Source organism: Otolemur garnettii, unplaced genomic scaffold, assembly GCF_000181295.1.
Source record: "Otolemur garnettii isolate 467f Iridium unplaced genomic scaffold, OtoGar3 scaffold00003, whole genome shotgun sequence".
Taxonomy (NCBI): Eukaryota; Metazoa; Chordata; class Mammalia; order Primates; family Galagidae; genus Otolemur; species Otolemur garnettii.
The window spans coordinates 46,680,939-46,694,576 of NW_003852398.1; the positions used below are offsets into that span (position 1 = coordinate 46,680,939).

The 13,638-nt window shown below is 38.5% G+C and overlaps 1 protein-coding gene across 1 annotated transcript in view; it reads left to right on the forward strand.

The window, feature by feature from the left end:
• Positions 1 to 13,638, forward strand: part of FBN2 (fibrillin 2) — a 247,395-nt gene that overhangs the window by 84,443 nt on the left and 149,314 nt on the right. The window lies entirely within an intron of this gene.

Below are 13,638 nucleotides of genomic sequence, written 5' to 3' on the forward strand. Positions count from 1 at the left end.
GCCTAACAGTAGCTGAAGCTACTGTTGGCAGAAGCATGAACAAGATGATTAGCTTTGGAGCTTTCAGGCGAGAATATTACTGAACTAAAGCCCAAGTGCAAAACCAGATTTAGCTGAACAATTGCAATAGAATGAACGGAGCTGCCACCCAGGCCTGTAGGTGTCCAAGGCAGAGCTAATTTCTCTGAAGCCTCAATAATTTTTGAATTATTTGCTTTATCCCCCTCCTCTCACTCTGTAAACCAGAGAAGAATTGTGTGACTGTTTTCCAACATTCGTGTAGCAACACATCCCACCCACTGAGTTTATGCAGTTGGTGATTATCTCAGTCTTGTCAAATGGGCCGGGGCACAAAGGGTGGAGAGCAGATAGCCTTCACCTGGTCAGTGCTCCAGGCTGCGTGCAGCTTCTTACTTTCTATGTGTTACTGTTGTATGGAGAGAACTTTAAATATGTCATAGATTGGGTTTTAATGAGAAAAATAAAATCAGAGGAATGGGAGCAACTGAATGTCCCCTCAGGTTTTTATGGAAAACATTTCCTGTTCTGATTTGATTTTGTTTACTGCTAAATGTGCCACACATCAAGCATATTTTGGTTGAGTAAGATTAGTTAAGTCAGATTTATGAAGTATGTTTTCTTTTCTTTTTTTTTTTGAGACAGAGTCTCACTATGTCTCCCTCAGTAGAGTGCTGTAACATCACAGCTCACAGCAACCTCCAACTCTTGGGCTTAAGCAATTCTCTTGCCTCAGCCTCCCAAGTAGCTGGGACTATAAGTGCCCACCAAAACGCCCGGCTATTTTTTTGTTACAGTTGTCATTGTTGTTTTAGTTGGCCCGGGCTGGGTTCAAACCCACTAGCCTCAGTGTATGTGGCTGGCGCCCTATCCACTAAGCTATAGGCGTCGCCTATGATATAAATATTTCAATTGTCATGATGAATATTGTTGCTTGACTAGCTACCTAGGTTTTTAAAAAGCATAATTGACTCAGGAAGGATTTGGCAATTGCCACTAAAAACAGAAGAGCTTGCTCAAATAAAGATATAAAAACTAATAATTTTCTGGACTATTAATATGAATTACGATAATGAAATGTAAGTGGTATCAGTATCTTCAAATAGAAGAAATTTACTTGTTATATTTTTCTGTGATCAAACTCTTTATCATTATTGTCAAATTCAAGAAGCTTCTAGATATATGTAGCTCCAATGATCATATATATTCAGAATAGTTTTGACATTTCTAGTAGTTTTGAAGTATAACAATTATCTTTTCAGCTATTGTATTAATTAAATTTATTTCATCTAAGGTAGTTTTCTAAAGGCAATGGACTATAACTATTGTCTTTTCTTGGTGACCTAACTCTTATTATCAACTCAACTTAAGGCTTTTGTTCTTTTCTTTGCCAAAGGGAATATTTTGGGTTATTTTTTGTTGTTGCTTGGGAATAGGCCAGATTGAATGTTTAGTTATAGAAGGTGAAAGGGGATATGAACTATTTGATTGACAAGAATTGGGATGTGGACACTGCTATTTTTTCAACACCTCAAACCATCATCCCATAAGCCCATGATATGTGCATCCTCCTGTATTTCCATTTTCCTTGGCTCATTTGTAATCAGCTCCAAATTAGTCTTCATAGTTTTATTCATTTCACCATTACTGCAAGTTCATTTCATGCTCCCCTGTAAAAAGAAGGTAATGAAATGTAGTTGATCATTTTAAGGGCTGAGTAAATCCTCTGTGAAATTATTTGCAAGAATGCCCAAGTAGTTTATTCTACTTAAATACAGTGTCAATAATTAAAGTCCGTCTATAGTGGAAAGATTAAAAATAATACTTGGTAGATGGGAAAAGGTAACCAAATTACCTGAATGAGCACAAGAAATGCACCAGAAATTCAGGGATCTACAGCAGTTCTGGTGTTGCTCTTTTCTTGCTAACTTTCTGTATTCTCCTTCCTAGTTTGGTTGTTGTTTTTGAGTTGGTTCTATTGGTCAGACTTTTGTCACTCCCCTTCACTTTTTACTTCTGGAATAATATCCACACTAGACGTACTCAGGAACAAAGACAATGTTGATTATAGGTGAAAAGGCACGGCCCCTGACTGATGATGGTGGTTGTGACGTTTCTGTTACACATCAGTGTATTCTTAGTTGAAAATGGAACAAGGCTTTTCTATATTACGTTTCATCAAAACAACGCACAGAGCCAAGCCAGAGATTGGAGAAGGACAGTGCAACCCTTTATTCGCCACTTGTCCATGTCCTTTAGAAAGGGGGCAATGACACCATGTGGGCACCACCCAGAGACAATCCATCTGTGTCCTTCCTTACTTCCTGCCCAGGCAGCCAAGTCCATCTAACCATTCCCCAGAGGGAACTGTGGGGTTTAGTATTTGAGCTTGGTGGGAAACAGCAGAATGAGAAGAGGCAGTGATTAGAATTTAAAATCTAGAGGTTTTATGAAGCTTTGACTTGTGTCTAAGTCACATTTGTCTAAATGTCTTAGAAGTGGCTGTTACTGATTTTCTTTAGATAATATTGTTCTTTCATGTAAAAGAGCCAGTGTTATGTACTTATATAAAATTATCCAGTGTAATTGGTAGTGCAACGTATTTCAGAAAGACTATAAACTATTGCTACACTTAGTGGCAGGCTTTGAATTGTAGTGTGTCTGTAAAAATGTTGCCATGAATTTAAAGTTAGTGTTTGCTCTAAATAAAAATATAACCACAGCAATTATGTAACAGCTGATGAGCTGTTAAAGATCCAGGCATTTTAACGTCTTATATGAATTATAAGGTGAATGTAAAATACAGCAGTATTGGCAATTTTTATTTTTAAATGCTGCCCTTCGTGTTTTCATTATAGGACGTTTCCTATTTCTGTTCATAGAGCATTGAAATTCTCTAAAGAAATCTCTTATGGTCTTTTAAGTTTCTAGGTAGTTCAGAAATAAAAAGAATAACTCCAGCATTTTGGATCTGAGTAATAAGGAATATGACAATATCCTTAACAAGAATCTAATTAGCTTATTAATTTTCTAAATTTCTTATTGATATTTTGTATGTGTCCTGACTGGCTCATCCCACCATTTGAGTAAGCTCCTGAGGACAGAGACTCTGTCTACTGCCGTATCCCAGAGCCTCGAACAGTTTCTGGTGTATAGTAGGCTCCTTAGGAATTTATATTGATTAATTAGAAATAGGACACATGATAAGTTAATTTATTTGAGTTGAGTTGGATGGTCAGAAAGGAGGTAAAAGGTGAGCCCAGTGCCAAAATTCTACTGGGAAAGTGGCCAACGATGGTCATCAAGGAAATTTTTCCTTTACATGACTGTTTTACATTTTCTTGATAATTTGATCTTGCTCTGGTTGCCATTGAAAGACAGTAGCATAAGCATTAAATGCAGTTTGACGTTCTTAGATCTTCTATGCCATTATCCTTCTCTGGTCACTGGGAGGTTATGCTTCTCAGGTCAGAGATCTTTGTTTTCTATATGAAAGAAAGAGAAATGTCTCTGTTCATTCATTGGGGTGCCTTCATTCTGAAAGACTTGCTCTGCCAAAAAAGTCAAGTTCGCACCTACAGAGTTTATACCAAACATTTTTTTAATGCTAGAGGCAGTATTCATTTCCTGATTTGATGTTTGAAATCCATGACTCCATATCTGTCTTGGAGATTGACTTTGTTTTATATCATTTGTCTGGTAGGCTCTCCTATGACTCTTTCCCTCCACCCCATGTTCAGATATAGACTACTGCCCAAGCTATACATCTGAGCCCAGAGAAGAAAGAAAGGTGCATTTCTTTTTTTTTCTCTCTCTCTCTCTGTTGAAGTGCATGTGTGTGTGAGTGAAAAAGAATCAGTTATCTTCCCTCTTTGCTCAGAGTACCAAATTTCATAAAACCTCTCAAGATGCCCCCTGAAAATCATGTCTTATTTCTCCTGAGCCAGTTAGGTTCCAAAATCTAATTTCCTAATTCTGTCATACAGCGGGTACAGTGATTCTTCAGTGGAGTAAACCTTTCCTTCTCATCCAAAGAGAAGGCTGTTTCAGTTATTCTTTTTAAACATTCACTTATATCCATTTAGTTTTCATGTGAAAAGGAAGCAGAATACATCTATAGAATATGAAAGGGGACATCCACACACTGGCTAGCATTTTTTTAAATAAAATACTTGAACTTGAAGTTCATTCCGTGTGGATAAGGCACAAGTAGGTGCCAGATGTCCCTGCCTGCTCCCTTCCAGACTATACCTTCTTTAACATTCCTGGAGCTGGTTATTCTTCCTGGCTTACGTGAGAGGCAGGGAAAGAGCATCATTGAATTGGAAAGTCTCCCTTCAATGGCTCTTTGTGGGTCACATAGTTTTTTGAAATTGATTCTGAAGAGTTTTCAGCTTTGTTCCATTAACACAGCATTTTGTAGTCTGAGATTTGCGACAACAAATATATTTGTTTATGCTCGTGAAACTCATAGAATTTGTTAGCACAGTCCGCTATTGTTCCAACTCTGCTTTGATAAACCGTGGAAAATAAACTTACTGTGCTAAACTGAAAGTACTTGTTGTTACTCATATTACTCAAAAGTACATTAATTTAATTTTAATTTTTTCTTAATTTTGCACCCTTTCTTTTCTCTTTTAAATTTCAGGTTAACTGGAGGGTACAAAGAAACAGGTTACAGTGTTTGCATTTGTTAGGCAGAGTCTCTTTTATAATTGTGTCCCACCCCCCAAGAGGTGTGCCGTACCCCCTAACATTGTGCCCACTAAGTGGGAGCACACCCATCCCCCCACTTCTCCTCTCTCTCCACTCTCTGGTTCCCTCTCCCCCCACCTTGAATTGATTTGAGTTTTTCTCTTATGTGGGTGTGTATTAGATCATCTGCTGGCTTCATGTTAGTATAGAGTACATTGGATAAAAGTATAGTAAGTTTTAAATAAAAAGTAAATAAATCTCATTGACTTTCTCAAAGGGAAAGCCACATATTCAAATCAAGAGTAAAGTAAGAGAATGATTAATAATGGAAATAGGCAAGATTTTTTAGGTTATAAATTTAGAAACCATGAAAATGATCATCTTTAAATCTTTTTAAAAGAAATTTATAACATTGTAGTTAAAACATGTATATGAATAAAACAGCTGGGGCTCCCAAAATCAATCCTACCCTTTTCCCCCATAGCAAATAATTTATTCCTCTGTCACTTGTACTTTGGTTTGTGTGTGTGTGTGTGTGTGTGTGTGTGTGTTGTTTTTTTAGATACAGAGTCTTACTCTGTAGCCCTGAGTCGAGTGCCTTGGTGTCATAGATCACTGCAACCTCAAACTCTTGGGCTCAAGTGATCCTCCTGTCTCAGCCTCCCGAGTAGCTGGGGTTGCAGGTGCCCACCACAAGGCCCAGCTATACATTGTAGCTTAACTTTTTTTGCTTGACTGCCAGCAAGTTATGTTCACCAAGTAACACATTAATAAGAGCTCATATTAATTGAGCACTTGTTATAGTCTAGACTATGCTTAATCTGCTTTACATGGGTTCTATTAAATCATTACCACAAAGCCGTGACGTAGGTTACTACCACTAGCCCACTTTACAGATGAGAATGCCGGGGCACAGAGAGGCAGAGTAACTTTCTCAAGATTATTTGGGTAAGGCAGTAACACAAGGATTGCTGGTATCCAGGTGCTGTTGAGCAATCCAAGGTGGATGACCAGGCAGCACAGACCCAGCCCAGGACCGTGCTGACAGGGGGCACTCACAGAGACCTCAGTAGTGACAGGAACACGGGTCTCCCTCTGCCCATTGCATGTTTTGTGGTACCCTGGGACATCTACCATGTTTCCCTGAAAATAAGACCTACCCCCCAAAATAAGCCCTCGCAGGATTTCTATGCATTTGTTAAATATAAGCCCTACCCTGATAATAAGACCTAGTGATGGGCATGGCTATTCAGTGTATCTACATAGCCATGCCATGCATTTGGGCATGGAGTGGTAAGGAAGACTGGAATACCTTTTATTTGCCACAGCTCCTTTCTCAGGGCCATTCGCACTTGCACAGGTGTGTGTATGGTAACCGTGGTCTCAGGCATCCTATTGTGCTTGCAAATGGCTGGGGTAAAGGAGTTCATGCATCACTAGCGCCAGCCCCACCAACAAGGTCGGCTCCCCCTGTCAGGTTCCAGAAGAAGATGACTTAAGTGTATTTGAATAAATGTCGATTGCTGTATTATACTTAATAAAAATAAGACATCCCCTGAGAATAAGCCCTAGAGTGTCTTCTTGAGAAAAAATAAATATAAGACAGTGTCTAATTTTCGTGGAAACATGGTAGCAAAGCCAGAAGGAGATACAGTTTAGTGATCCTGGCACTGGCTGTGGAGATTATAAATTGCATGACTGGAAAAAAACATTGTTTCTGCCCTGGCATAATAAAGGCTACAAAGATACAGATCTTTGTATAATCAGCTGAGATCGCAACAACATTAGCGCCTAGTGTTGGCTGATCATTGCTTGGTGCCTGACTGAGAAAAAACGAGCTTGGTATTCTTTGCGCCTAGGGTGACCAGCACCTCATCCCAGGCTGTGTGCCATTCAGCTCTCTCCCCAGATTGGCGGAGACCTGGTAAGGGACTCTGCTCGGATGCAAAGGGCTAGCTGAATCTTCTGGATTATTCTTTATGTCTCTTCCATGAGACACCAGGCTCATTATTCAGATTAAGAAATGATACAGTAGAAACATCAGTATCGCCAAACATTCCCACACTGTTTTTTTTTTTTTTTTAGTGGATCTACTGGCTTTAATTCTCAAAACCAGTTTCCACTTGCCATGTTTCCTATGTGTGCTCAGCCAAAAGGACATTCAGCAGGCTCTGTTTCTTTCTCTTTCTCTCTCTCTTTCTATAGACAACTACTTGTAATCAGATAAATTGGTAGTAAAAGTTCTTTGCACTAAGGACTCTGCTTTTCTTAAGATATATTTACATCGGAAGCAGAGCATTGCGTAGCTTAGAAGTTCCTTCCAGATTCATCTGGAGAATGTGTATTAAGAGTTAAAATCTAAAATGGAAATCTGAAGCATTGATGCTTTTATAACCCATTTGAGAAGGGCATAGTAGCAGTGGTGTTTTTTAGGCTGACTTTTAGGAGTTCCTCTGTGTCTTATAAACAGAAAGTGAGACCAGCCGGGAAGGAGTGATAGGAACTCCAGAGGGGCAGCCAAACGGCAGCCCCGAGCTGACAAACGAGGCAGAATTAGCACTTATCACCTCCTGGATATTTATCCGAAGTTGCCAATCCAAACTCTTTTAGTTTCTTACCACAAATGGCTTTGACTAGTAAAACACATGTGTTAAGGAACTTGGACACCACCTTGACAGTATTAGTCAACTCACCACAGTATTTCAGGAGGAATTACTGACGTGACATCACTCTTTTAATTTCAACCTAAACAAAACGGTTTACATGGAAAGTTGCACACGTATTAATAGTTTTCCGTCAAAGACTAGACGAGAGAGAGTTCTTTCTTTGAGGCACAGTGGAGAATATACTCATTACAAACTTGATGTCTGAGGAGAAAAAGACATAGCCCACCCAAACATCATTCAACAAAGGATGATAATCTTGAGGACGTGGAAAAGGCTTTGATCCAGATTGTGAATCTAGATCAAACTGAAATATCCAGCTCTTATTTTGACTTTCTTTTATAACAGGTTGATTTTCCAAAGTTTTTGATCCCACTAACAAGAGGAAAATTGTAAAGAGAAATGACCATTTACGTTTTCAGTATAATTCAGAGCCTAAGCGTGGGGAGAGGAGACAGCCCAGGGGCCCAGTGTCAGGATCTGTGCTCCAGCTGCAAACCTCGTAAGAACTGGGGCGTCTCAGGCACATTGATGCCAGAATCCTGACAGGAGGGTAATTAGTGGTCTTTTCCACCTGGGGTTGTTATGGGTACTATATAAGATAATGCATTGGCACTTTAGGTCTTTGTTAAAGAGTTCAGGGATAGTACAAATAAATTAATTGTAAAAGAGTCTTGATGTATTAGATGGTGGCTTTTCGTACAGTTGCCAATAACTGAGCTCTTATGGAAAACTAACACAAAATTTAAAAGTAACAAAATTTTTGTTATTCTTAACAAAAATTGGACATATTTTTGCCTAGTCTGATGGAAGTGTTAGCAGGCCATGAAATGATCTCAAATCCATCATGATGAGGGAATGTGGAACTAAGGATTCAAGCTTGTCCATTAATTCCTGGCTGCTCTTGACCTGTTTTTACACTCTTTGCCCTGGTCTTACCCACATTAGAGCGATGGACATTTGAGACCCTGAGGACTTGATTTATTTAGCATAAGACAATGGTCAGGAAATTGCACTTTGGTGGAATCAGAGAAATATTCCCAAACGTTGGGAACCAATGTTGTTTCCTCAGTATCATTAGGTATTTAAATACTTTTTAAAAAAATACAAAAAAAAAAAAAGAAAAAAAAGCATGGTAAAGTAATTCACATGAGTCTCGCGGAGCAACGTCTGCTGAAAATCACTGGAAAAAGTGAGAGTCTCCAAGACATCTTTCTCAGAGACGTAAAATAAGGTGTGTGGTAATGACAGAAAAACCTACTGGACTCTGGAATGAAAGAATCAGATGAACATTTTTAACTTTATCTTTAGGCAAAAAACATATAAACTGAAATGTACTTGCATTTTGCTTACTCAATAATGGCTCAACAAATTTTTATTTTTATTATTAAATAATTGCTATTTCATAGTGGAAATGAAAACACAGTAATGCAACAATGCAGGCCAAAATAAAATGCTAGTTTTATCATATATTCTATGACAGTTTTATTATGTATATTATATATTCTATTAGACAAAAAGCAGGAGAAGGAGGAGGAGGGAGGGAAGGAGGAGGGAGAAGGAGAAGGAGGGAGGGAAGGAGGAAGAAACAGAGGGAGGCAGAGAGAAGGAATGTCATAAATTACCATGTCTCGGTGCCTGGAGGAAATTGGTTTAAAGTACTATCCTGCTACAGGCAAGTAAAAATACAACAAAACTTGAAATACAATATTTAGATCCAGGACTACACTTCCTGCCAGTGCTGTCACTTATGTGTGTATACATGGTATGTTTAAATAGGTATGTGTACACACACTCTGTGTATACACGGTATCTGTATATATGGTCTGTATATACGGCTGTACATGGTCTGTGTATACATATGGCTATACACGGTATGTTTATATACACTATGCATAGACTGCATTCACTACCAAGCATTGAAAAATGTTTGAAGGACTGTAAAACGTTTTTATGGGCTACTAATTTATTTTAGATACATTCTTAGAAATATATTATGGCAATTTACTAAAGTTGTAAAATACAGAAAGCTGTGGCAAAGCTTAGGTTATCTTCCTTTCTGAGTCCCAGGCTAAGACCTCTCTTCTTATCCTAAAGCAATCTTTTCATATTCAGTCGTAAAATGTTGCCATCTATACTTTTCCTCTACTAGATTTTAGTACACCTAATTATATTTTAAAGATGATATTTAAGATTTTGTAGATTTTAGCTTTCCTCGCAAGAGTAAATCAATGGTTTCTCCAGGTGCCGGCAGTTGGGTTATTTATTTCCAGAGCACGGCTATTTTAAATAGCCCGGATTTCAGAGGACACAACTCCAAATAAATAATTAGGTGAATAAATACATTTGGTCACAGTATGAGAGAGTTTCTTTTAATGCCATGTAGATATTAATGAGGGACTGTGATTTTACGTGAGCTTTGGTTTTCCTAGAGGGCTGCGGGTTCACATTTTACATGCCCACGTGTCCTTGGGGGTTTAATTATGAAAACCACCTGAGGTATATTCTTGTCTTAATCTAGCAGCAGCACACACAGGACACAAGAAGGGCTGAGGTGCAGGGTTGCCTTGTCCTGCAAGGCCAGAATGCCGGCCAGTGGCAGAGGATGCTTTAGTCTCTGTTTACCAACAGCTGCGTTGACATTTACATTGAACGTGACTGTCATTCACATTCACGTTAAATTTACTGGGGCTTGACTGAACTAGCTATCGCTGATGCTGATCTGAAGCAGAAACATATTCTTTAGCCATAAATTTCATCTTCCAAATTCCTCGAAATGCTACCAGGTCTATGTAAAATTTCTCTTCTCCTGTTAGTGACAGAATACCGTAATAGCCCTATAATGTAGAAGCAAAGAAGCTCTTCATTTAATTCTTTTTTTTTTTTGAGACAATCTTACTCTGTCATCCTGGGTAGAGTGCCATGGCATCACAGCTCACAGCAACCTCAAACTCTTGGGTTTAAGCAATTCTCTTGCCTCAGCCTCCCAAGTAGCTGGAACTACAGGTGCCTACCACAACGCCTGGCTATTTTTTGGTTGCAGTTGTCATTGTCGTTTTAGCCTGTCCCAGGTTGAATTCGAACCTACCAGCTTCAGTGTCCATGGCCGGTGCCCTATCCTCTGAGCTACAGGTGCTGCCCTTTTTATTTTCTTCTTATCTCTGTAAGGATATTGGTAAAGACCTGTTACATAGCAAAAATAGTATTAAGTATTTGGTAGTTCTTTAAAAAAAGTTGGTAAAAGAGAGGATTGTAAAAGTGATAGATCCTTTAGGGTTCATTTGAACTTGTATGTTGACCTTCATTTTCCAGTCCTTGGGAGAGAGGAAGAATGCCTCCTTCTATGTATTATTTTTTATTATTTTTTTAGTTCATTTTTACCAAGAAAGGGCCTTTTTTAAAGGGTGGTTTTCCAATGACCTCTTGATCTTGCATTGTTGCATAAACCTCACTCGAATGCTATGATGTCTAGTTTCACGTCTCTAAATCAGAGTGTACTCAAGAATCTTTATGAGGCACCCTAAGTGCAGGCCCTTCTAGATCAGAGCTCAACAGACTTTTACTGTACAGAGCCAAGTAGTAAATATTTTAGGCTTTGAAGATCATATTGTTCTTGTGGCAGTGTGCGACTGTGCCACTGTAGTGCAAAATCAGTCCTAGACATATAAACAAGTGAGTGAGGCTGTGTTCCAATAAAATTTTAATTACCAAGACAGGCAGTGAGCTCAGTTTGCCAACCCCTGTTCTTGATTTTTGTTATTCTTACCCTGTATTTCGAATGGTCTTACTTCTCCTTAATTTCACAGCTGTTTTCATAGTGATGAGCTAGATGTTTTTAGATGGTCTGTGGACAAACAAGTTTTATTTTCACAGTTACAATCTTTTAAAATGTTGTGAGAAAGATAGCATGGGTAGTGCATCAAAATTGTGGATGTCATTCTTAAAAATATTGCTGATTAGAATAGACTTAATACTGAAACCTTTAAATGAGCATATGTATAGACTGTGTTATGTAAGAAGTACTGTGGGCGATTAAAGGATATAGCACTAGGTATTGGGGTGTGGTTCTCAAAGGAAGAAGATGGGAAATGTCAAAGACATCAATTTTCAGAAGAAAAATGTCAAACAGAGGAAAACATTTCCAACTCTTATGAAAGATGAAAGGCCAAGATAATCCTCAGAAATAGACATAACAAAAGCCTAACACGTAATAGAAAAATAGCAAAAAAAAGTAGTTGGTAACTCATAGAAAATAAAATGCACTAACTAAAAAAGTTTTTTAATGATATTTGGGGGAAAAATATCAGAGATCGTTTTCGTATTTTGTTGTGTTCTAAGTACAACAGATTTGAAGTCCTCAAAGAAGTTTTGTAGTAGAAAACATTTGACGTCTGCCAAAACAAAACAAGAAAGCAAACAAACCAAAAACATCTCGTCCAATGCTTTAGCAAAACCATACTGTGAAAACTCAGTTGTAGGCCTGGAAGATTAATTTGACTTAATAAACGCATAGAAGACAAGCTATTCACAAACCAGATAATCATAATTTTTCCTCCCACATAGAATCTTCTCCTTAATTTATTGTAGTAGAGAAAATATTGTTCATAATGAACTAGTTAAGAAAATGAGGGAGTAGAGTATTATGGCATTTGTTTGAAATTTGATTTTACATTTTAAATTATTCCTTCTATATCTTTTCCTTATAGCTTCAAGAGGGAAGATTGTTATTTTGATGGGTTTTTTCCCCTCAAAGCGTAATGTTACATTTTATATAAATCCTTTAGGGTAGTATATGTAAACACTATTTGTAGTGGCTAGTTAATTAAATATTAATATTTCTACCCAGAATCAAGAAAGTGTGTGCATTTCTTGAATAAGATGTATTCTAGAATGTTTCTCCTTAAGATAATTTAAATTTTACTGTGTTGTTCTTTTAAAATACTACCATCCTGTTAAACTACTGTCTTTTTTATTTATTTATGTCTGTATGCATGTATGTATGGATATATGTATGTACTTATTTTTAGACACCAGATCATACTCTGTTGCTCAGGCTGGTCTCAGACTCCTGGGCTCAACTGGGTAGATTGTTGTCCTTCGTATTTTCAGAAGTGGTAAGTGGTAGGATCAGGGTGAGGGAAGGAGGGAAAGGAGCAGAAAGATTGTTTTGCTTTCAGCAATCATCACTGACTTCCAGGCTGTATAAAAAGTGAATCTTTAAAAAAGTTGAAGAGAACTGCATTGAAGATACTTTTTGAAAAGAGTTGTCCGTGGGAAGTGTGGGAAGGGGAGGAGGGAGAAAGAGCCACACTCACACCTAAGTCTCAGTTGGGCATTTCCAGAGTGTGGAAAGCAAAGGATATGTGAGTTTCCCATCTGCCAGGTGAGGGCCTCACAGAAAGGAAATGTGTCGAGTGGTCTTGAGAAACACTGGACTACCTGGAGGGCATGACCACAGCAGGGGATGACCTGATGAGACAGTCCTAAGTGGGGAGGTAAAGGAGGTATCCCTGGGGTCATCAATGAGAGGTGAGAAACCTTAGCCTTGGGAGGATTCTCAAAATATCCATAAATGCATCGGCCTTGCACCCACCACACTCTGGGCACTGATGCCAGCATCATTCATTCAGAAATGTTCTTATAGAGTTCCTGATACTCTTCTAGAACCTGGGGAGAGAGGACCAAATAAAAGAGATCAAAAGCTTTGTTCTCATGAAGGTTCAGTTTTAGAAACCAGAGACAGTAAACCAGTAGAATCTAAGCTATGCCAAAGGTGATAAAGCAGCAGAAAAGCTAAGTAGGGTAAATGTTTTGACACAATGACTATGCAAATTACATGAAATCTATGTGAACCAGCTTGATGAAAGTGTTTCAAAATGTATGTGAAAACACTACACTGTACTCCCTGTTTGCATTAATGTATAGAGCTATCATTTAATAAAAAAAAAAAAAAAAGAAAAGCTAAGTAGGGTGACAGTTTAGAAAATGCAAATGACAGTGTGAAATGTTAAATAGGTGACCAGGGAATGTCATTGTCATGGTGTTATTTGAACAAAGATCTGGAGGAGGTGAGGGAATGAGCCAAGGCTGTTTGGGGGAGCAAATTCCTGACAGAGGCCAGCAGGGGCAGTAAAACAAAAGTGGAGGTGCCCCTGAGGTACTGGGGACCCTCAGAAGTCTGGTGTTACTGGACCCAGTAGCAGAGAGGAGACTGACCAGTAAGAGGTGCAGTCTGGGGCCAGATCTGATGGGGCTTTCTTTG